Raw genomic sequence first — 18,066 nt, forward strand, 5'->3', positions numbered from 1 at the left:
AGTTCAATGTTGCATAAAAACCTTAAGTATGGATGAGCCTAAATCTTGAATTGTGAATGTCATGCAATTTGCCAATTTTGTTTGAATATCTTCCACGAATACTGCTACAGCGCAGGCTATAAATATCTTTCAAACAGTTGTTGTGATTTCCATATTGGCCACTATATGCATTCAAAAAGAGCTCAAGCATTGGTGGTATAGTGGTGAGCATAGCTGCCTTCCAAGCAGTTAACCCGGGTTCGATTCCCGGCCAATGCATTCTTTTCCTTATGTGCTGTTTTCGCACTTATAGTTGTTGCTTAAGATATGCTCAGATGACAAGGTCCATAGAAAATGTTAAAATCTTTGTAGAAATCATGATTCTTTCTTAGCAGATGACTTTTGATTCCACCACTGCATGATTAAACATTTGTAAACACATTTTACAAAGTTCACTGAGGTGCCATATGCAAGTACATCAAAGGTCTTTTCTTTTCTCAGTTTTGATACCACTGTATATCAGTTCAATGGTGCATAAAAACCTTACGTATGGATGAGCTTAAATCTTGAATTGTGAATGTCATGCAATTTGCCAATTTTGTTTGAATATCTACCACCAATGGTGCTACAGCGCAGGATATAAAAATCTTTCAAACAGTTGTTGTGATTTCCATATTGGCCACTATATGCATTTGAAAAGTGCTCAAGCATTGGTGGTATAGTGGTGAGCATAGCTGCCTTCCAAGCAGTTGACCCGGGTTCGATTCCCGGCCAATGCATCCTTTTCCTTATGTGCTGTTTTCGCACTTATAGTTGTTGCTTAAGATATGCTCAGATGACAAGGTCCATAGAAAATGTTAAAATCTTTGTAGAAATCATGATTCCTTCTTAGCAGATGACTTTTGATTCCACCACTGCTTGATTAAAGATTTGTAAATACATTTTACAAAGTTCACTGAGGTGCCATATGCAAGTAAATCGAAGGTCTTTTCTTTTCTCAGTTTTGATACCACTGTATATCAGTTCAATGGTGCATAAAAACCTTAAGTATGGATGAGCCTAAATCTTGAATTGTGAATGTCATGCAATTTTCCAATTTTGTTTGAATATCTTCCACCAATGGTGCTACAGCGCAGGCTATAAATATCTTTCAAACAGTTGTTGTGATTTCCATATTGACCACTATATGCATTTGGAAAGTGCTCAAGCATTGGTGGTATAGTGGTGAGCATAGCTGCCTTCCAAGCGGTTGACCCGGGTTTAATTCCCGGCCAATGCATTCTTTTCCTTATGTGCTGTTTTCACACTTATAGTTATTGCTTAAGATATGCTCAGATGACAAGGTCCATAGAAAATGTTAAAATCCTTGTAGAAATCATGATTCCTTCTTAGCAGATGACTTTTGATTCCACCACTGCTTGATTAAAGATTTGTGAATACATTTTACAAAGTTCACTGAGGTGCCATATGCAAGTACATCAAAGGTCTTTTCTTTTCTCAGTTTTGATACCACTGTATATCAGTTCTATGGTGCATAAAAACCTTAAGTATGGATGAGCCTAAATCTTGAATTGTGAATGTCATGCAATTTTCCAATTTTGTTTGAATATCTTCCACCAATGGTGCTACAGCGCAGGCTATAAATATCTTTCAAACAGTTGTTGTGATTTCCATATTGGTCACTATATGCATTTGGAAAGTGCTCAAGCATTGGTGGTATAGTGGTGAGCATAGCTGCCTTCCAAGCAGTTGACCCGGGTTCGATTCCCGGCCAAAATGCATCCTTTTCCTTATGTGCTGTTTTCGCACTTATAGTTGTTGCTTAAGATATGCTCAGATGACAAGGTCCATAGAAAATCTTAAAATCTTTGTAGAAATCATGATTCCTTCTTAGCAGATGACTTTTGATTCCACCACTGCATGATTAAACATTTGTAAACACATTTTACAAAGTTCACTGAGGTGCCATACGCAAGTACATCAAAGGTCTTTTCTTTTCTCAGTTTTGATACCACTGTATATCAGTTCAATGGTGCATAAAAACCTTAAGTATGGATGAGCCTAAATCTTGAATTGTGAATGTCATGCAATTTGCCAATTTTGTTTGAATATCTTCCACCAATGGTGCTACAGCGCAGGCTATAAATATCTTTCAAACAGTTGTTGTGATTTCCATATTGGCCACTATATGCAATAGAAACGAGCTCAAGCATTAGTGGTATAGTGGTGAGCATAGCTGCCTTCCAAGCAGTTGACCCAGGTTCGATTCCCGGCCAATGCATCATTTTCCTTATGTGCTGTTTTCGCACTTATAGTTGTTGCTTAAGATATGCTCAGATGACAAGGTCCATAGAAAATGTTAAAATCTTTGTAGAAATCATGATTCCTTCTTAGCAGATGACTTTTGATTCCACCACTGCTTGATTAAAGATTTGTAAATACATTTTACAAAGTTCACTGAGGTGCCATATGCAAGTAAATCAAAGGTCTTTTCTTTTCTCAGTTTTGATACCACTGTATATCAGTTCAATGGTGCATAAAAACCTTAAGTATGGATGAGCCTAAATCTTGAATTGTGAATGTCATGCAATTTTCCAATTTTGTTTGAATATCTTCCACCAATGGTGCTACAGCGCAGGCTATAAATATCTTTCAAACAGTTGTTGTGATTTCCATATTGACCACTATATGCATTTGAAAAGTGCTCAAGCATTGGTGGTATAGTGGTGAGCATAGCTGCCTTCCAAGCAGTTGACCCGGGTTCAATTCCCGGCCAATGCATTCTTTTCCTTATGTGCTGTTTTCACACTTATAGTTATTGCTTAAGATATGCTCAGATGACAAGGTCCATAGAAAATGTTAAAATCCTTGTAGAAATCATGATTCCTTCTTAGCAGATGACTTTTGATTCCACCACTGCTTGATTAAAGATTTGTGAATACATTTTACAAAGTTCACTGAGGTGCCATATGCAAGTACATCAAAGGTCTTTTCTTTTCTCAGTTTTGATACCACTGTATATCAGTTCTATGGTGCATAAAAACCTTAAGTATGGATGAGCCTAAATCTTGAATTGTGAATGTCATGCAATTTTCCAATTTTGTTTGAATATCTTCCACCAATGGTGCTACAGCGCAGGCTATAAATATCTTTCAAACAGTTGTTGTGATTTCCATATTGGTCACTATATGCATTTGGAAAGTGCTCAAGCATTGGTGGTATAGTGGTGAGCATAGCTGCCTTCCAAGCAGTTGACCCGGGTTCGATTCCCGGCCAATGCACCCTTTTCCTTATGTGCTGTTTTCGCACTTATAGTTGTTGCTTAAGATATGCTCAGATGACAAGGTCCATAGAAAATGTTAAAATCTTTGTAGAAATCACTGAGGTGCCATATGCAAGTAAATCGAAGGTCTTTTCTTTTCTCAGTTTTGATACCACTGTATGTCAGTTCAATGGTGCATAAAAACCTTAAGTATGGATGAGCCTAAATCTTGAATTGTGAATGTCATGCAATTTGCCAATTTTGTTTGAATATCTACCACCAATGGTGCTACAGCGCAGGCTATAAAAATCTTTCAAACAGTTGTTGTGATTTCCATATTGGCCACTATATGCATCTGAAAAGAGCTCAAGCATTGGTGGTATAGTGGTGAGCATAGCTGCCTTCCAAGCAGTTAACCCGGGTTCGATTCCCGGCCAATGCATCCTTTTCCTTATGTGCTGTTTTCGCACTTATAGTTGTTGCTTAAGATATGCTCAGATGACAAGGTCCATAGAAAATGTTAAAATCTTTGTAGAAATCACTGAGGTGCCATATGCAAGTAAATCGAAGGTCTTTTCTTTTCTCAGTTTTGATACCACTGTATGTCAGTTCAATGGTGCATAAAAACCTTAAGTATGGATGAGCCTAAATCTTGAATTGTGAATGTCATGCAATTTGCCAATTTTGTTTGAATATCTACCACCAATGGTGCTACAGCGCAGGCTATAAAAATCTTTCAAACAGTTGTTGTGATTTCCATATTGGCCACTATATGCATTTGAAAAGTGCTCAAGCATTGGTGGTATAGTGGTGAGCATAGCTGCCTTCCAAGCAGTTGATCCGGGTTCGATTCCCGGCCAATGCATCCTTTTCCTTATGTGTTGTTTTCGCACTTATAGTTGTTGCTTAAGATATGCTCAGATGACAAGGTCCATAGAAAATGTTAAAATCTTTGTAGAAATCATGATTCCTTCTTAGCAGATGACTTTTGATTCCACCACTGCCTGATTAAAGATTTGTAAATACATTTTACACAGTTCACTGAGGTGCCATATACAAGTAAATCGAAGGTCTTTTCTTTTCTTAGTTTTGATACCAATGTATGTCAGTTCAATAGTGCATAAAAACCTTAAGTATGGATGAGCCTAAATCTTGAATTGTGAATGTCATGCAATTTGCCAATTTTGTTTGAATATCTTCCACCAATGGTGCTACAGCGCAGGCTATAAATATCTTTCAAACAGTTGTTGTGATTTCCATATTGGCCACTATATGCAATAGAAACGAGCTCAAGCATTAGTGGTATAGTGGTGAGCATAGCTGCCTTCCAAGCAGTTGACCCAGGTTCGATTCCCGGCCAATGCATCCTTTTCCTTATGTGCTGTTTTCGCACTTATAGTTGTTGCTTAAGATATGCTCAGATGACAAGGTCCATAGAAAATGTTAAAATCTTTGTAGAAATCATGATTCCTTCTTAGCAGATGACTTTTGATTCCACCACTGCATGATTAAAGATTTGTAAATACATTTTACAAAGTTCACTGAGGTGCCATATGCAAGTAAATCGAAGGTCTTTTCTTTTCTCAGTTTTGATACCACTGTATGTCAGTTCAATGGTGCATAAAAACCTTTAGTATGGATGAGCCTAAATCTTGAATTGTAAATGTCATGCAATTTGCCAATTTTGTTTGAATATCTTCCACCAATGGTGCTACAGCGCAGGCTATAAATATCTTTCAAACAGTTGTTGTGATTTCCATATTGGCCACTATATGCAATCGAAAAGAGCTCAAGCATTGGTGGTATAGTGGTGAGCAAAGCGGTCTTCCAAGCAGTTGACCCGGGTACGATTCCCGGCCAATGCATCCTTTTCCTTATGTGCTGTTTTCGCACTTATAGTTGTTGCTTAAGATATGCTCAGATGACAAGGTCCATAGAAAATGTTAAAATCTTTGTAGAAATCACTGAGGTGCCATATGCAAGTAAATCGAAGGTCTTTTCTTTTCTCAGTTTTGATACCACTGTATGTCAGTTCAATGGTGCATAAAAACCTTAAGTATGGATGAGCCTAAATCTTGAATTGTGAATGTCATGCAATTTGCCAATTTTGTTTGAATATCTACCACCAATGGTGCTACAGCGCAGGCTATAAAAATCTTTCAAACAGTTGTTGTGATTTCCATATTGGCCACTATATGCATTTGAAAAGTGCTCAAGCATTGGTGGTATAGTGGTGAGCATAGCTGCCTTCCAAGCGGTTGACCCGGGTTCGATTCCCGGCCAATGCATCCTTTTCTTTATGTGCTGTTTTCGCACTTATAGTTGTTGCTTAAGATATGCTCAGATGACAAGGTCCATAGAAAATGTTAAAATCTTTGTAGAAATCATGATTCTTTCTTAGCAGATGACTTTTGATTCCACCACTGCTTGATTAAAGATTTGTAAATACATTTTACAAAGTTCACTGAGGTGCCATATGCAAGTACATCAAAGGTCTTTTCTTTTCTCAGTTTTGATACCACTGTATATCAGTTCAATGGTGCATAAAAACCTTAAGTATGGATGAGCCTAAATTTTGAATTGTGAATGTCATGCAATTTGCCAATTTTGTTTGAATATCTTCCACGAATGCTGCTACAGCGCAGGCTATAAATATCTTTCAAACAGTTGTTGTGATTTCCATATTGGCCACTATATGCATTTGAAGAGAGCTCAAGCATTGGTGGTATAGTGGTGAGCATAGCTGCCTACCAAGCAGTTGACTCGGGTTCTATTCCCGGCCAATGCATCGTTTTCCTTATGTGCTGTTTTCGCACTTATAGTTGTTGCTTAAGATATGCTCAGATGACAAGGTCCATAGAAAATGTTAAAATCTTTGTAGAAATCATGATTCCTTCTTAGCAGATGCCTTTTTATTCCACCACTGCTTGATTAAAGATTTGTGAATACATTTTACAAAGTTCACTGAGGTGCCATATGCAAGTACATCAAAGGTCTTTTCTTTTCTCAGTTTTGATACCACTGTATATCAGTTCTATGGTGCATAAAAACCTTAAGTATGGATGAGCCTAAATCTTGAATTGTGAATGTCATGCAATTTTCCAATTTTGTTTGAATATCTTCCACCAATGGTGCTACAGCGCAGGCTATAAATATCTTTCAAACAGTTGTTGTGATTTCCATATTGGTCACTATATGCATTTGGAAAGTGCTCAAGCATTGGTGGTATAGTGGTGAGCATAGCTGCCTTCCAAGCAGTTGATCCGGGTTCGATTCCCGGCCAATGCATCCTTTTCCTTATGTGCTGTTTTCGCACTTATAGTTGTTGCTTAAGATATGCTCAGATGACAAGGTCCATAGAAAATGTTAAAATCTTTGTAGAAATCACTGAGGTGCCATATGCAAGTAAATCGAAGGTCTTTTCTTTTCTCAGTTTTGATACCACTGTATGTCAGTTCAATGGTGCATAAAAACCTTAAGTATGGATGAGCCTAAATCTTGAATTGTGAATGTCATGCAATTTGCCAATTTTGTTTGAATATCTACCACCAATGGTGCTACAGCGCAGGCTATAAAAATCTTTCAAACAGTTGTTGTGATTTCCATATTGGCCACTATATGCATTTGAAAAGTGCTCAAGCATTGGTGGTATAGTGGTGAGCATAGCTGCCTTCCAAGCAGTTGACCCGGGTTCGATTCCCAGCCAATGCATCCTTTTCCTTATGTGCTGTTTTCGCACTTATAGTTGTTGCTTAAGATATGCTCAGATGACAAGGTCCATAGAAAATGTTAAAATCTTTGTAGAAATCATGATTCCTTCTTAGCAGATGACTTTTGATTCCACCACTGCTTGATTAAAGATTTGTAAATACATTTTACAAAGTTCACTGAGGTGCCATATGCAAGTAAATCGAAGGTCTTTTCTTTTCTCAGTTTTGATACCACTGTATATCAGTTCAATGGTGCATAAAAACCTTAAGTATGGATGAGCCTAAATCTTGAATTGTGAATGTCATGCAATTTTCCAATTTTGTTTGAATATCTTCCACCAATGGTGCTACAGCGCAGGCTATAAATATCTTTCAAACAGTTGTTGTGATTTCCATATTGACCACTATATGCATTTGAAAAGTGCTCAAGCATTGGTGGTATAGTGGTGAGCATAGCTGCTTTTCAAGCAATTGACCCGGGTTTGATTCCCGGCCAATGCATTCTTTTCCTTATGTGCTGTTTTCACACTTAAAGTTGTTGCTTAAGATATGCTCAGATGACAAGGTCCATAGAAAATGTTAAAATCTTTTTAGAAATCATGATTCCTTCTTAGCAGATGACTTTTGATTCCACCACTGCTTGATTAAAGATTTGTAAATACATTTTACAAAGTTCACTGAGGTGCCATATGCAAGTACATCAAAGGTCTTTTCTTTTCTCAGTTTTGATACCACTGTATATCAGTTCAATGGTGCATAAAAACCTTAAGTATGGATGAGCCTAAATTTTGAATTGTGAATGTCATGCAATTTGCCAATTTTGTTTGAATATCTTCCACGAATGCTGCTACAGCGCAGGCTATAAATATCTTTCAAACAGTTGTTGTGATTTCCATATTGGCCACTATATGCATTTGAAGAGAGCTCAAGCATTGGTGGTATAGTGGTGAGCATAGCTGCCTACCAAGCAGTTGACTCGGGTTCTATTCCCGGCCAATGCATCGTTTTCCTTATGTGCTGTTTTCGCACTTATAGTTGTTGCTTAAGATATGCTCAGATGACAAGGTCCATAGAAAATGTTAAAATCTTTGTAGAAATCATGATTCCTTCTTAGCAGATGCCTTTTTATTCCACCACTGCTTGATTAAAGATTTGTGAATACATTTTACAAAGTTCACTGAGGTGCCATATGCAAGTACATCAAAGGTCTTTTCTTTTCTCAGTTTTGATACCACTGTATATCAGTTCTATGGTGCATAAAAACCTTAAGTATGGATGAGCCTAAATCTTGAATTGTGAATGTCATGCAATTTTCCAATTTTGTTTGAATATCTTCCACCAATGGTGCTACAGCGCAGGCTATAAATATCTTTCAAACAGTTGTTGTGATTTCCATATTGACCACCATATGCATTTTAAAAGTGCTCAAGCATTGGTGGTATAGTGGTGAGCATAGCTGCCTTCCAAGCAGTTGACCCGGGTTCAATTCCCGGCCAATGCATTCTTTTCCTTATGTGCTGTTTTCACACTTATAGTTATTGCTTAAGATATGCTCAGATGACAAGGTCCATAGAAAATGTTAAAATCCTTGTAGAAATCATGATTCCTTCTTAGCAGATGACTTTTGATTCCACCACTGCTTGATTAAAGATTTGTGAATACATTTTACAAAGTTCACTGAGGTGCCATATGCAAGTACATCAAAGGTCTTTTCTTTTCTCAGTTTTGATACCACTGTATATCAGTTCTATGGTGCATAAAAACCTTAAGTATGGATGAGCCTAAATCTTGAATTGTGAATGTCATGCAATTTTCCAATTTTGTTTGAATATCTTCCACCAATGGTGCTACAGCGCAGGCTATAAATATCTTTCAAACAGTTGTTGTGATTTCCATATTGGTCACTATATGCATTTGGAAAGTGCTCAAGCATTGGTGGTATAGTGGTGAGCATAGCTGCCTTCCAAGCAGTTGTTCCGGGTTCGATTCCCGGCCAATGCATCCTTTTCCTTATGTGCTGTTTTCGCACTTATAGTTGTTGCTTAAAATATGCTCAGATGACAAGGTCCATAGAAAATGTTAAAATCTTTGTAGAAATCACTGAGGTGCCATATGCAAGTAAATCGAAGATCTTTTCTTTTCTCAGTTTTGATACCACTGTATGTCAGTTCAATGGTGCATAAAAACCTTAAGTATGGATGAGCCTAAATCTTGAATTGTGAATGTCATGCAATTTGCCAATTTTGTTTGAATATCTACCACCAATGGTGCTACAGCGCAGGCTATAAAAATCTTTCAAACAGTTGTTGTGATTTCCATATTGGCCACTATATGCATTTGAAAAGAGCTCAAGCATTGGTGGTATAGTGGTGAGCATAGCTGCCTTCCAAGCAGTTAACCCGGGTTCGATTCCCGGCCAATGCATCCTTTTCCTTATGTGCTGTTTTCGCCCTTATAGTTGTTGCTTAAGATATGCTCAGATGACAAGGTCCATAGAAAATGTTAAAATCTTTGTAGAAATCACTGAGGTGTCATATGCAAGTAAATCGAAGGTCTTTTCATTTCTCAGTTTTGATACCACTGTATGTCAGTTCAATGGTGCATAAAAACCTTAAGTATGGATGAGCCTAAATCTTGAATTGTGAATGTCATGCAATTTGCCAATTTTGTTTGAATATCTACCACCAATGGTGCTACAGCGCAGGCTATAAAAATCTTTCAAACAGTTGTTGTGATTTCCATATTGGCCACTATATGCATTTGAAAAGTGCTCAAGCATTGGTGGTATAGTGGTGATCATAGCTGCCTTCCAAGCAGTTGACACGGGTTCGATTCCCAGCCAATGCATCCTTTTCCTTATGTGCTGTTTTCGCACTTATAGTTGTTGCTTAAGATATGCTCAGATGACAAGGTCCATAGAAAATGTTAAAATCTTTGTAGAAATCATGATTCCTTCTTAGCAGATGACTTTTGATTCCACCACTGCTTGATTAAAGATTTGTAAATACATTTTACAAAGTTCACTGAGGTGCCATATGCAAGTAAATCGAAGGTCTTTTCTTTTCTCAGTTTTGATACCACTGTATATCAGTTCAATGGTGCATAAAAACCTTAAGTATGGATGAGCCTAAATCTTGAATTGTGAATGTCATGCAATTTTCCAATTTTGTTTGAATATCTTCCACCAATGGTGCTACAGCGCAGGCTATAAATATCTTTCAAACAGTTGTTGTGATTTCCATATTGACCACTATATGCATTTGAAAAGTGCTCAAGCATTGGTGGTATAGTGGTGAGCATAGCTGCTTTTCAAGCAATTGACCCGGGTTTGATTCCCGGCCAATGCATTCTTTTCCTTATGTGCTGTTTTCACACTTAAAGTTGTTGCTTAAGATATGCTCAGATGACAAGGTCCATAGAAAATGTTAAAATCTTTTTAGAAATCATGATTCCTTCTTAGCAGATGACTTTTGATTCCACCACTGCTTGATTAAAGATTTGTAAATACATTTTACAAAGTTCACTGAGGTGCCATATGCAAGTACATCAAAGGTCTTTTCTTTTCTCAGTTTTGATACCACTGTATATCAGTTCAATGGTGCATAAAAACCTTAAGTATGGATGAGCCTAAATTTTGAATTGTGAATGTCATGCAATTTGCCAATTTTGTTTGAATATCTTCCACGAATGCTGCTACAGCGCAGGCTATAAATATCTTTCAAACAGTTGTTGTGATTTCCATATTGGCCACTATATGCATTTGAAGAGAGCTCAAGCATTGGTGGTATAGTGGTGAGCATAGCTGCCTACCAAGCAGTTGATTCGGGTTCTATTCCCGGCCAATGCATCGTTTTCCTTATGTGCTGTTTTCGCACTTATAGTTGTTGCTTAAGATATGCTCAGATGACAAGGTCCATAGAAAATGTTAAAATCTTTGTAGAAATCATGATTTCTTCTTAGCAGATGCCTTTTTATTCCACCACTGCTTGATTAAAGATTTGTGAATACATTTTACAAAGTTCACTGAGGTGCCATATGCAAGTACATCAAAGGTCTTTTCTTTTCTCAGTTTTGATACCACTGTATATCAGTTCTATGGTGCATAAAAACCTTAAGTATGGATGAGCCTAAATCTTGAATTGTGAATGTCATGCAATTTTCCAATTTTGTTTGAATATCTTCCACCAATGGTGCTACAGCGCAGGCTATAAATATCTTTCAAACAGTTGTTGTGATTTCCATATTGACCACCATATGCATTTGAAAAGTGCTCAAGCATTGGTGGTATAGTGGTGAGCATAGCTGCTTTTCAAGCAATTGACCCGGGTTTGATTCCCGGCCAATGCATTCTTTTCCTTATGTGCTGTTTTCACACTTAAAGTTGTTGCTTAAGATATGCTCAGATGACAAGGTCCATAGAAAATGTTAAAATCTTTTTAGAAATCATGATTCCTTCTTAGCAGATGACTTTTGATTCCACCACTGCTTGATTAAAGATTTGTAAATACATTTTACAAAGTTCACTGAGGTGCCATATGCAAGTACATCAAAGGTCTTTTCTTTTCTCAGTTTTGATACCACTGTATATCAGTTCAATGGTGCATAAAAACCTTAAGTATGGATGAGCCTAAATTTTGAATTGTGAATGTCATGCAATTTGCCAATTTTGTTTGAATATCTTCCACGAATGCTGCTACAGCGCAGGCTATAAATATCTTTCAAACAGTTGTTGTGATTTCCATATTGGCCACTATATGCATTTGAAGAGAGCTCAAGCATTGGTGGTATAGTGGTGAGCATAGCTGCCTACCAAGCAGTTGACTCGGGTTCCTTATGTGCTGTTTTCGCACTTATAGTTGTTGCTTAAGATATGCTCAGATGACAAGGTCCATAGAAAATGTTAAAATCTTTGTAGAAATCATGATTCCTTCTTAGCAGATGCCTTTTTATTCCACCACTGCTTGATTAAAGATTTGTGAATACATTTTACAAAGTTCACTGAGGTGCCATATGCAAGTACATCAAAGGTCTTTTCTTTTCTCAGTTTTGATACCACTGTATATCAGTTCTATGGTGCATAAAAACCTTAAGTATGGATGAGCCTAAATCTTGAATTGTGAATGTCATGCAATTTTCCAATTTTGTTTGAATATCTTCCACCAATGGTGCTACAGCGCAGGCTATAAATATCTTTCAAACAGTTGTTGTGATTTCCATATTGACCATCATATGCATTTGAAAAGTGCTCAAGCATTGGTGGTATAGTGGTGAGCATAGCTGCCTTCCAAGCAGTTGACCCGGGTTCAATTCCCGGCCAATGCATTCTTTTCCTTATGTGCTGTTTTCACACTTATAGTTATTGCTTAAGATATGCTCAGATGACAAGGTCCATAGAAAATGTTAAAATCCTTGTAGAAATCATGATTCCTTCTTAGCAGATGACTTTTGATTCCACCACTGCTTGATTAAAGATTTGTGAATACATTTTACAAAGTTCACTGAGGTGCCATATGCAAGTACATCAAAGGTCTTTTCTTTTCTCAGTTTTGATACCACTGTATATCAGTTCTATGGTGCATAAAAACCTTAAGTATGGATGAGCCTAAATCTTGAATTGTGAATGTCATGCAATTTTCCAATTTTGTTTGAATATCTTCCACCAATGGTGCTACAGCGCAGGCTATAAATATCTTTCAAACAGTTGTTGTGATTTCCATATTGGTCACTATATGCATTTGGAAAGTGCTCAAGCATTGGTGGTATAGTGGTGAGCATAGCTGCCTTCCAAGCAGTTGTTCCGGGTTCGATTCCCGGCCAATGCATCCTTTTCCTTATGTGCTGTTTTCGCACTTATAGTTGTTGCTTAAAATATGCTCAGATGACAAGGTCCATAGAAAATGTTAAAATCTTTGTAGAAATCACTGAGGTGCCATATGCAAGTAAATCGAAGATCTTTTCTTTTCTCAGTTTTGATACCACTGTATGTCAGTTCAATGGTGCATAAAAACCTTAAGTATGGATGAGCCTAAATCTTGAATTGTGAATGTCATGCAATTTGCCAATTTTGTTTGAATTACTACCACCAATGGTGCTACAGCGCAGGCTATAAAAATCTTTCAAACAGTTGTTGTGATTTCCATATTGGCCACTATATGCATTTGAAAAGAGCTCAAGCATTGGTGGTATAGTGGTGAGCATAGCTGCCTTCCAAGCAGTTAACCCGGGTTCGATTCCCGGCCAATGCATCCTTTTCCTTATGTGCTGTTTTCGCCCTTATAGTTGTTGCTTAAGATATGCTCAGATGACAAGGTCCATAGAAAATGTTAAAATCTTTGTAGAAATCACTGAGGTGTCATATGCAAGTAAATCGAAGGTCTTTTCTTTTCTCAGTTTTGATACCACTGTATGTCAGTTCAATGGTGCATAAAAACCTTACGTATGGATGAGCCTAAATCTTGAATTGTGAATGTCATGCAATTTGCCAATTTTGTTTGAATATCTACCACCAATGGTGCTACAGCGCAGGCTATAAAAATCTTTCAAACAGTTGTTGTGATTTCCATATTGGCCACTATATGCATTTGAAAAGTGCTCAAGCATTGGTGGTATAGTGGTGATCATAGCTGCCTTCCAAGCAGTTGACTCGGGTTCGATTCCCGGCCAATGCATCCTTTTCCTTATGTGCTGTTTTCGCACTTATAGTTGTTGCTTAAGATATGCTCAGATGACAAGGTCCATAGAAAATGTTAAAATCTTTGTAGAAATCATGATTCCTTCTTAGCAGATGACTTTTGATTCCACCACTGCTTGATTAAAGATTTGTAAATACATTTTACAAAGTTCACTGAGGTGCCATATGCAAGTAAATCGAAGGTCTTTTCTTTTCTCAGTTTTGATACCACTGTATATCAGTTCAATGGTGCATAAAAACCTTAAGTATGGATGAGCCTAAATCTTGAATTGTGAATGTCATGCAATTTTCCAATTTTGTTTGAATATCTTCCACCAATGGTGCTACAGCGCAGGCTATAAATATCTTTCAAACAGTTGTTGTGATTTCCATATTGACCACTATATGCATTTGAAAAGTGCTCAAGCATTGGTGGTATAGTGGTGAGCATAGCTGCTTTTCAAGCAATTGACCCGGGTTTGATTCCCGGCCAATGCATCCTTTTCCTTATGTGCTGTTTTCACACTTAAAGTTGTTGCTTAAGATATGCTCAGATGACAAGGTCCATAGAAAATGTTAAAATCTTTTTAGAAATCATGATTCCTTCTTAGCAGATGACTTTTGATTCCACCACTGCTTGATTAAAGATTTGTAAATACATTTTACAAAGTTCACTGAGGTGCCATATGCAAGTACATCAAAGGTCTTTTCTTTTCTCAGTTTTGATACCACTGTATATCAGTTCAATGGTGCATAAAAACCTTAAGTATGGATGAGCCTAAATTTTGAATTGTGAATGTCATGCAATTTGCCAATTTTGTTTGAATATCTTCCACGAATGCTGCTACAGCGCAGGCTATAAATATCTTTCAAACAGTTGTTGTGATTTCCATATTGGCCACTATATGCATTTGAAGAGAGCTCAAGCATTGGTGGTATAGTGGTGAGCATAGCTGCCTACCAAGCAGTTGACTCGGGTTCTATTCCCGGCCAATGCATCGTTTTCCTTATGTGCTGTTTTCGCACTTATAGTTGTTGCTTAAGATATGCTCAGATGACAAGGTCCATAGAAAATGTTAAAATCTTTGTAGAAATCATGATTCCTTCTTAGCAGATGCCTTTTTATTCCACCACTGCTTGATTAAAGATTTGTGAATACATTTTACAAAGTTCACTGAGGTGCCATATGCAAGTACATCAAAGGTCTTTTCTTTTCTCAGTTTTGATACCACTGTATATCAGTTCTATGGTGCATAAAAACCTTAAGTATGGATGAGCCTAAATCTTGAATTGTGAATGTCATGCAATTTTCCAATTTTGTTTGAATATCTTCCACCAATGGTGCTACAGCGCAGGCTATAAATATCTTTCAAACAGTTGTTGTGATTTCCATATTGGTCACTATATGCATTTGGAAAGTGCTCAAGCATTGGTGGTATAGTGGTGAGCATAGCTGCCTTCCAAGCAGTTGACCCGGGTTCGATTCCCGGCCAATGCACCCTTTTCCTTATGTGCTGTTTTCGCACTTATAGTTGTTGCTTAAGATATGCTCAGATGACAAGGTCCATAGAAAATGTTAAAATCTTTGTAGAAATCACTGAGGTGCCATATGCAAGTAAATCGAAGGTCTTTTCTTTTCTCAGTTTTGATACCACTGTATGTCAGTTCAATGGTGCATAAAAACCTTAAGTATGGATGAGCCTAAATCTTGAATTGTGAATGTCATGCAATTTGCCAATTTTGTTTGAATATCTACCACCAATGGTGCTACAGCGCAGGCTATAAAAATCTTTCAAACAGTTGTTGTGATTTCCATATTGGCCACTATATGCATTTGAAAAGAGCTCAAGCATTGGTGGTATAGTGGTGAGCATAGCTGCCTTCCAAGCAGTTAACCCGGGTTCGATTCCCGGCCAATGCATCCTTTTCCTTATGTGCTGTTTTCGCACTTATAGTTGTTGCTTAAGATATGCTCAGATGACAAGGTCCATAGAAAATGTTAAAATCTTTGTAGAAATCATGATTCCTTCTTAGCAGATGACTTTTGATTCCACCACTGCCTGATTAAAGATTTGTAAATACATTTTACACAGTTCACTGAGGTGCCATATACAAGTAAATCGAAGGTCTTTTCTTTTCTTAGTTTTGATACCACTGTATGTCAGTTCAATAGTGCATAAAAACCTTAAGTATGGATGAGCCTAAATCTTGAATTGTGAATGTCATGCAATTTGCCAATTTTGTTTGAATATCTTCCACCAATGGTGCTACAGCGCAGGCTATAAATATCTTTCAAACAGTTGTTGTGATTTCCATATTGGCCACTATATGCAATAGAAACGAGCTCAAGCATTAGTGGTATAGTGGTGAGCATAGCTGCCTTCCAAGCAGTTGACCCAGGTTCGATTCCCGGCCAATGCATCCTTTTCCTTATGTGCTGTTTTCGCACTTATAGTTGTTGCTTAAGATATGCTCAGATGACAAGGTCCATAGAAAATGTTAAAATCTTTGTAGAAATCCTGATTCCTTCTTAGCAGATGACTTTTGATTCCACCACTGCCTGATTAAAGATTTGTAAATACATTTTACAAAGTTCACTGAGGTGCCATATGCAAGTAAATCGAAGGTCTTTTCTTTTCTCAGTTTTGATACCACTGTATGTCAGTTCAATGGTGCATAAAAACCTTTAGTATGGATGAGCCTAAATCTTGAATTGTAAATGTCATGCAATTTGCCAATTTTGTTTGAATATCTTCCACCAATGGTGCTACAGCGCAGGCTATAAATATCTTTCAAACAGTTGTTGTGATTTCCATATTGGCCACTATATGCAATCGAAAAGAGCTCAAGCATTGGTGGTATAGTGGTGAGCAAAGCTGTCTTCCAAGCAGTTGACCCGGGTACGATTCCCGGCCAATGCATCCTTTTCCTTATGTGCTGTTTTCGCACTTATAGTTGTTGCTTAAGATATGCTCAGATGACAAGGTCCATAGAAAATGTTAAAATCTTTGTAGAAATCATGATTCCTTCTTAGCAGATGACTTTTGATTCCACCACTGCCTGATTAAAGATTTGTAAATACATTTTACAAAGTTCACTGAGGTGCCATATGCAAGTAAATCAAAGGTCTTTTCTTTTCTCAGTTTTGATACCACTGTATATCAGTTCAATGGTGCATAAAAACCTTAAGTATGGATGAGCCTAAATCTTGAATTGTGAATGTCATGCAATTTGCCAATTTTGTTTGAATATCTTCCACCAATGGTGCTACAGCGCAGGCTATAAATATCTTTCAAAAGTTGTTGTGATTTCCATATTGGCCACTATATGCATTCGAAAAGAGCTCAAGCATTGGTGGTATAGTGGTGAGCATAGCTGCCTTCCAAGCAGTTGACCCGGGTTCGATTCCCGGCCAATGCATCCTTTTCCTTATGTGCTGTTTTCGCACTTATAGTTGTTGCTTAAGATATGCTCAGATGACAAGGTCCATAGAAAATGTTAAAATCTTTGTAGAAATCATGATTCCTTCTTAGCAGATGACTTTTGATTCCACCACTGCTTGATTAAAGATTTGTAAATACATTTTACAAAGTTCACTGAGGTGCCATATGCAAGTAAATCGAAGGTCTTTTCTTTTCTCAGTTTTGATACCACTGTATATCAGTTCAATGGTGCATAAAAACCTTAAGTATGGATGAGCCTAAATCTTGAATTGTGAATGTCATGCAATTTTCCAATTTTGTTTGAATATCTTCCACCAATGGTGCTACAGCGCAGGCTATAAATATCTTTCAAACAGTTGTTGTGATTTCCATATTGACCACTATATGCATTTGGAAAGTGCTCAAGCATTGGTGGTATAGTGGTGAGCATAGCTGCCTTCCAAGCAGTTGACCCGGGTTCAATTCCCGGCCAATGCATTCTTTTCCTTATGTGTTGTTTTCGCACTTATAGTTGTTGCTTAAGATATGCTCAGATGACAAGGTCCATAGAAAATCTTAAAATCTTTGTAGAAATCATGATTCCTTCTTAGCAGATGACTTTTGATTCCACCACTGCATGATTAAACATTTGTAAACACATTTTACAAAGTTCACTGAGGTGCCATACGCAAGTACATCAAAGGTCTTTTCTTTTCTCAGTTTTGATACCACTGTATATCAGTTCAATGGTGCATAAAAACCTTAAGTATGGATGAGCCTAAATCTTGAATTGTGAATGTCATGCAATTTTCCAATTTTGTTTGAATATCTTCCACCAATGGTGCTACAGCGCAGGCTATAAATATCTTTCAAACAGTTGTTGTGATTTCCATATTGGCCACTATATGCATTTGAAAAGAGCTCAAGTATTGGTGGTATAGTGGTGAGCATAGCTGCCTTCCAAGCAGTTGACCTGGGTTCGATTCCTGGCCAATGCATACTTTTCCTTATGTGCTGTTTTCG

General features: G+C 37.4%; 29 non-coding genes across 29 annotated transcripts; all 29 read left to right on the top strand.

The window, feature by feature from the left end:
* The first annotated feature begins 186 nt into the window (after positions 1–186).
* TRNAG-UCC (transfer RNA glycine (anticodon UCC)) lies at positions 187–258 on the top strand. Its single transcript has one exon. It is a non-coding gene; the product is annotated as a tRNA-Gly (tRNA).
* A 428-nt stretch (positions 259–686) lies between these two features.
* Positions 687–758, top strand: TRNAG-UCC (transfer RNA glycine (anticodon UCC)). Its single transcript has one exon. It is a non-coding gene; the product is annotated as a tRNA-Gly (tRNA).
* Positions 759–1,186: 428 nt separating this feature from the next.
* On the top strand, positions 1,187–1,258 carry TRNAG-UCC (transfer RNA glycine (anticodon UCC)). Its single transcript has one exon. It is a non-coding gene; the product is annotated as a tRNA-Gly (tRNA).
* A 1,430-nt stretch (positions 1,259–2,688) lies between these two features.
* On the top strand, positions 2,689–2,760 carry TRNAG-UCC (transfer RNA glycine (anticodon UCC)). The gene has a single exon. It is a non-coding gene; the product is annotated as a tRNA-Gly (tRNA).
* Positions 2,761–3,188: 428 nt separating this feature from the next.
* On the top strand, positions 3,189–3,260 carry TRNAG-UCC (transfer RNA glycine (anticodon UCC)). Its single transcript has one exon. It is a non-coding gene; the product is annotated as a tRNA-Gly (tRNA).
* Positions 3,261–3,611: 351 nt separating this feature from the next.
* TRNAG-UCC (transfer RNA glycine (anticodon UCC)) lies at positions 3,612–3,683 on the top strand. Its single transcript has one exon. It is a non-coding gene; the product is annotated as a tRNA-Gly (tRNA).
* Positions 3,684–4,034: 351 nt separating this feature from the next.
* Positions 4,035–4,106, top strand: TRNAG-UCC (transfer RNA glycine (anticodon UCC)). The gene has a single exon. It is a non-coding gene; the product is annotated as a tRNA-Gly (tRNA).
* A 1,351-nt stretch (positions 4,107–5,457) lies between these two features.
* On the top strand, positions 5,458–5,529 carry TRNAG-UCC (transfer RNA glycine (anticodon UCC)). Its single transcript has one exon. It is a non-coding gene; the product is annotated as a tRNA-Gly (tRNA).
* A 428-nt stretch (positions 5,530–5,957) lies between these two features.
* On the top strand, positions 5,958–6,029 carry TRNAG-ACC (transfer RNA glycine (anticodon ACC)). Its single transcript has one exon. It is a non-coding gene; the product is annotated as a tRNA-Gly (tRNA).
* A 428-nt stretch (positions 6,030–6,457) lies between these two features.
* TRNAG-UCC (transfer RNA glycine (anticodon UCC)) lies at positions 6,458–6,529 on the top strand. The gene has a single exon. It is a non-coding gene; the product is annotated as a tRNA-Gly (tRNA).
* A 351-nt stretch (positions 6,530–6,880) lies between these two features.
* On the top strand, positions 6,881–6,952 carry TRNAG-UCC (transfer RNA glycine (anticodon UCC)). Its single transcript has one exon. It is a non-coding gene; the product is annotated as a tRNA-Gly (tRNA).
* Positions 6,953–7,380: 428 nt separating this feature from the next.
* On the top strand, positions 7,381–7,452 carry TRNAE-UUC (transfer RNA glutamic acid (anticodon UUC)). The gene has a single exon. It is a non-coding gene; the product is annotated as a tRNA-Glu (tRNA).
* Positions 7,453–7,880: 428 nt separating this feature from the next.
* On the top strand, positions 7,881–7,952 carry TRNAG-ACC (transfer RNA glycine (anticodon ACC)). Its single transcript has one exon. It is a non-coding gene; the product is annotated as a tRNA-Gly (tRNA).
* A 428-nt stretch (positions 7,953–8,380) lies between these two features.
* Positions 8,381–8,452, top strand: TRNAG-UCC (transfer RNA glycine (anticodon UCC)). Its single transcript has one exon. It is a non-coding gene; the product is annotated as a tRNA-Gly (tRNA).
* Positions 8,453–8,880: 428 nt separating this feature from the next.
* On the top strand, positions 8,881–8,952 carry TRNAG-UCC (transfer RNA glycine (anticodon UCC)). The gene has a single exon. It is a non-coding gene; the product is annotated as a tRNA-Gly (tRNA).
* A 351-nt stretch (positions 8,953–9,303) lies between these two features.
* Positions 9,304–9,375, top strand: TRNAG-UCC (transfer RNA glycine (anticodon UCC)). Its single transcript has one exon. It is a non-coding gene; the product is annotated as a tRNA-Gly (tRNA).
* Positions 9,376–10,226: 851 nt separating this feature from the next.
* TRNAE-UUC (transfer RNA glutamic acid (anticodon UUC)) lies at positions 10,227–10,298 on the top strand. Its single transcript has one exon. It is a non-coding gene; the product is annotated as a tRNA-Glu (tRNA).
* A 428-nt stretch (positions 10,299–10,726) lies between these two features.
* On the top strand, positions 10,727–10,798 carry TRNAG-ACC (transfer RNA glycine (anticodon ACC)). The gene has a single exon. It is a non-coding gene; the product is annotated as a tRNA-Gly (tRNA).
* A 428-nt stretch (positions 10,799–11,226) lies between these two features.
* On the top strand, positions 11,227–11,298 carry TRNAE-UUC (transfer RNA glutamic acid (anticodon UUC)). Its single transcript has one exon. It is a non-coding gene; the product is annotated as a tRNA-Glu (tRNA).
* A 903-nt stretch (positions 11,299–12,201) lies between these two features.
* Positions 12,202–12,273, top strand: TRNAG-UCC (transfer RNA glycine (anticodon UCC)). Its single transcript has one exon. It is a non-coding gene; the product is annotated as a tRNA-Gly (tRNA).
* A 428-nt stretch (positions 12,274–12,701) lies between these two features.
* Positions 12,702–12,773, top strand: TRNAG-UCC (transfer RNA glycine (anticodon UCC)). Its single transcript has one exon. It is a non-coding gene; the product is annotated as a tRNA-Gly (tRNA).
* Positions 12,774–13,124: 351 nt separating this feature from the next.
* TRNAG-UCC (transfer RNA glycine (anticodon UCC)) lies at positions 13,125–13,196 on the top strand. Its single transcript has one exon. It is a non-coding gene; the product is annotated as a tRNA-Gly (tRNA).
* Positions 13,197–13,547: 351 nt separating this feature from the next.
* TRNAG-UCC (transfer RNA glycine (anticodon UCC)) lies at positions 13,548–13,619 on the top strand. Its single transcript has one exon. It is a non-coding gene; the product is annotated as a tRNA-Gly (tRNA).
* A 428-nt stretch (positions 13,620–14,047) lies between these two features.
* On the top strand, positions 14,048–14,119 carry TRNAE-UUC (transfer RNA glutamic acid (anticodon UUC)). Its single transcript has one exon. It is a non-coding gene; the product is annotated as a tRNA-Glu (tRNA).
* Positions 14,120–14,547: 428 nt separating this feature from the next.
* TRNAG-ACC (transfer RNA glycine (anticodon ACC)) lies at positions 14,548–14,619 on the top strand. Its single transcript has one exon. It is a non-coding gene; the product is annotated as a tRNA-Gly (tRNA).
* A 428-nt stretch (positions 14,620–15,047) lies between these two features.
* Positions 15,048–15,119, top strand: TRNAG-UCC (transfer RNA glycine (anticodon UCC)). Its single transcript has one exon. It is a non-coding gene; the product is annotated as a tRNA-Gly (tRNA).
* Positions 15,120–15,470: 351 nt separating this feature from the next.
* Positions 15,471–15,542, top strand: TRNAG-UCC (transfer RNA glycine (anticodon UCC)). The gene has a single exon. It is a non-coding gene; the product is annotated as a tRNA-Gly (tRNA).
* A 1,427-nt stretch (positions 15,543–16,969) lies between these two features.
* On the top strand, positions 16,970–17,041 carry TRNAG-UCC (transfer RNA glycine (anticodon UCC)). The gene has a single exon. It is a non-coding gene; the product is annotated as a tRNA-Gly (tRNA).
* Positions 17,042–17,469: 428 nt separating this feature from the next.
* On the top strand, positions 17,470–17,541 carry TRNAG-UCC (transfer RNA glycine (anticodon UCC)). Its single transcript has one exon. It is a non-coding gene; the product is annotated as a tRNA-Gly (tRNA).
* The last annotated feature ends 525 nt before the right edge of the window (positions 17,542–18,066 follow it).

The sequence above is a fragment of the Pseudophryne corroboree genome, chromosome 4 (genome assembly GCF_028390025.1).
Source record: "Pseudophryne corroboree isolate aPseCor3 chromosome 4, aPseCor3.hap2, whole genome shotgun sequence".
Taxonomy (NCBI): Eukaryota; Metazoa; Chordata; class Amphibia; order Anura; family Myobatrachidae; genus Pseudophryne; species Pseudophryne corroboree.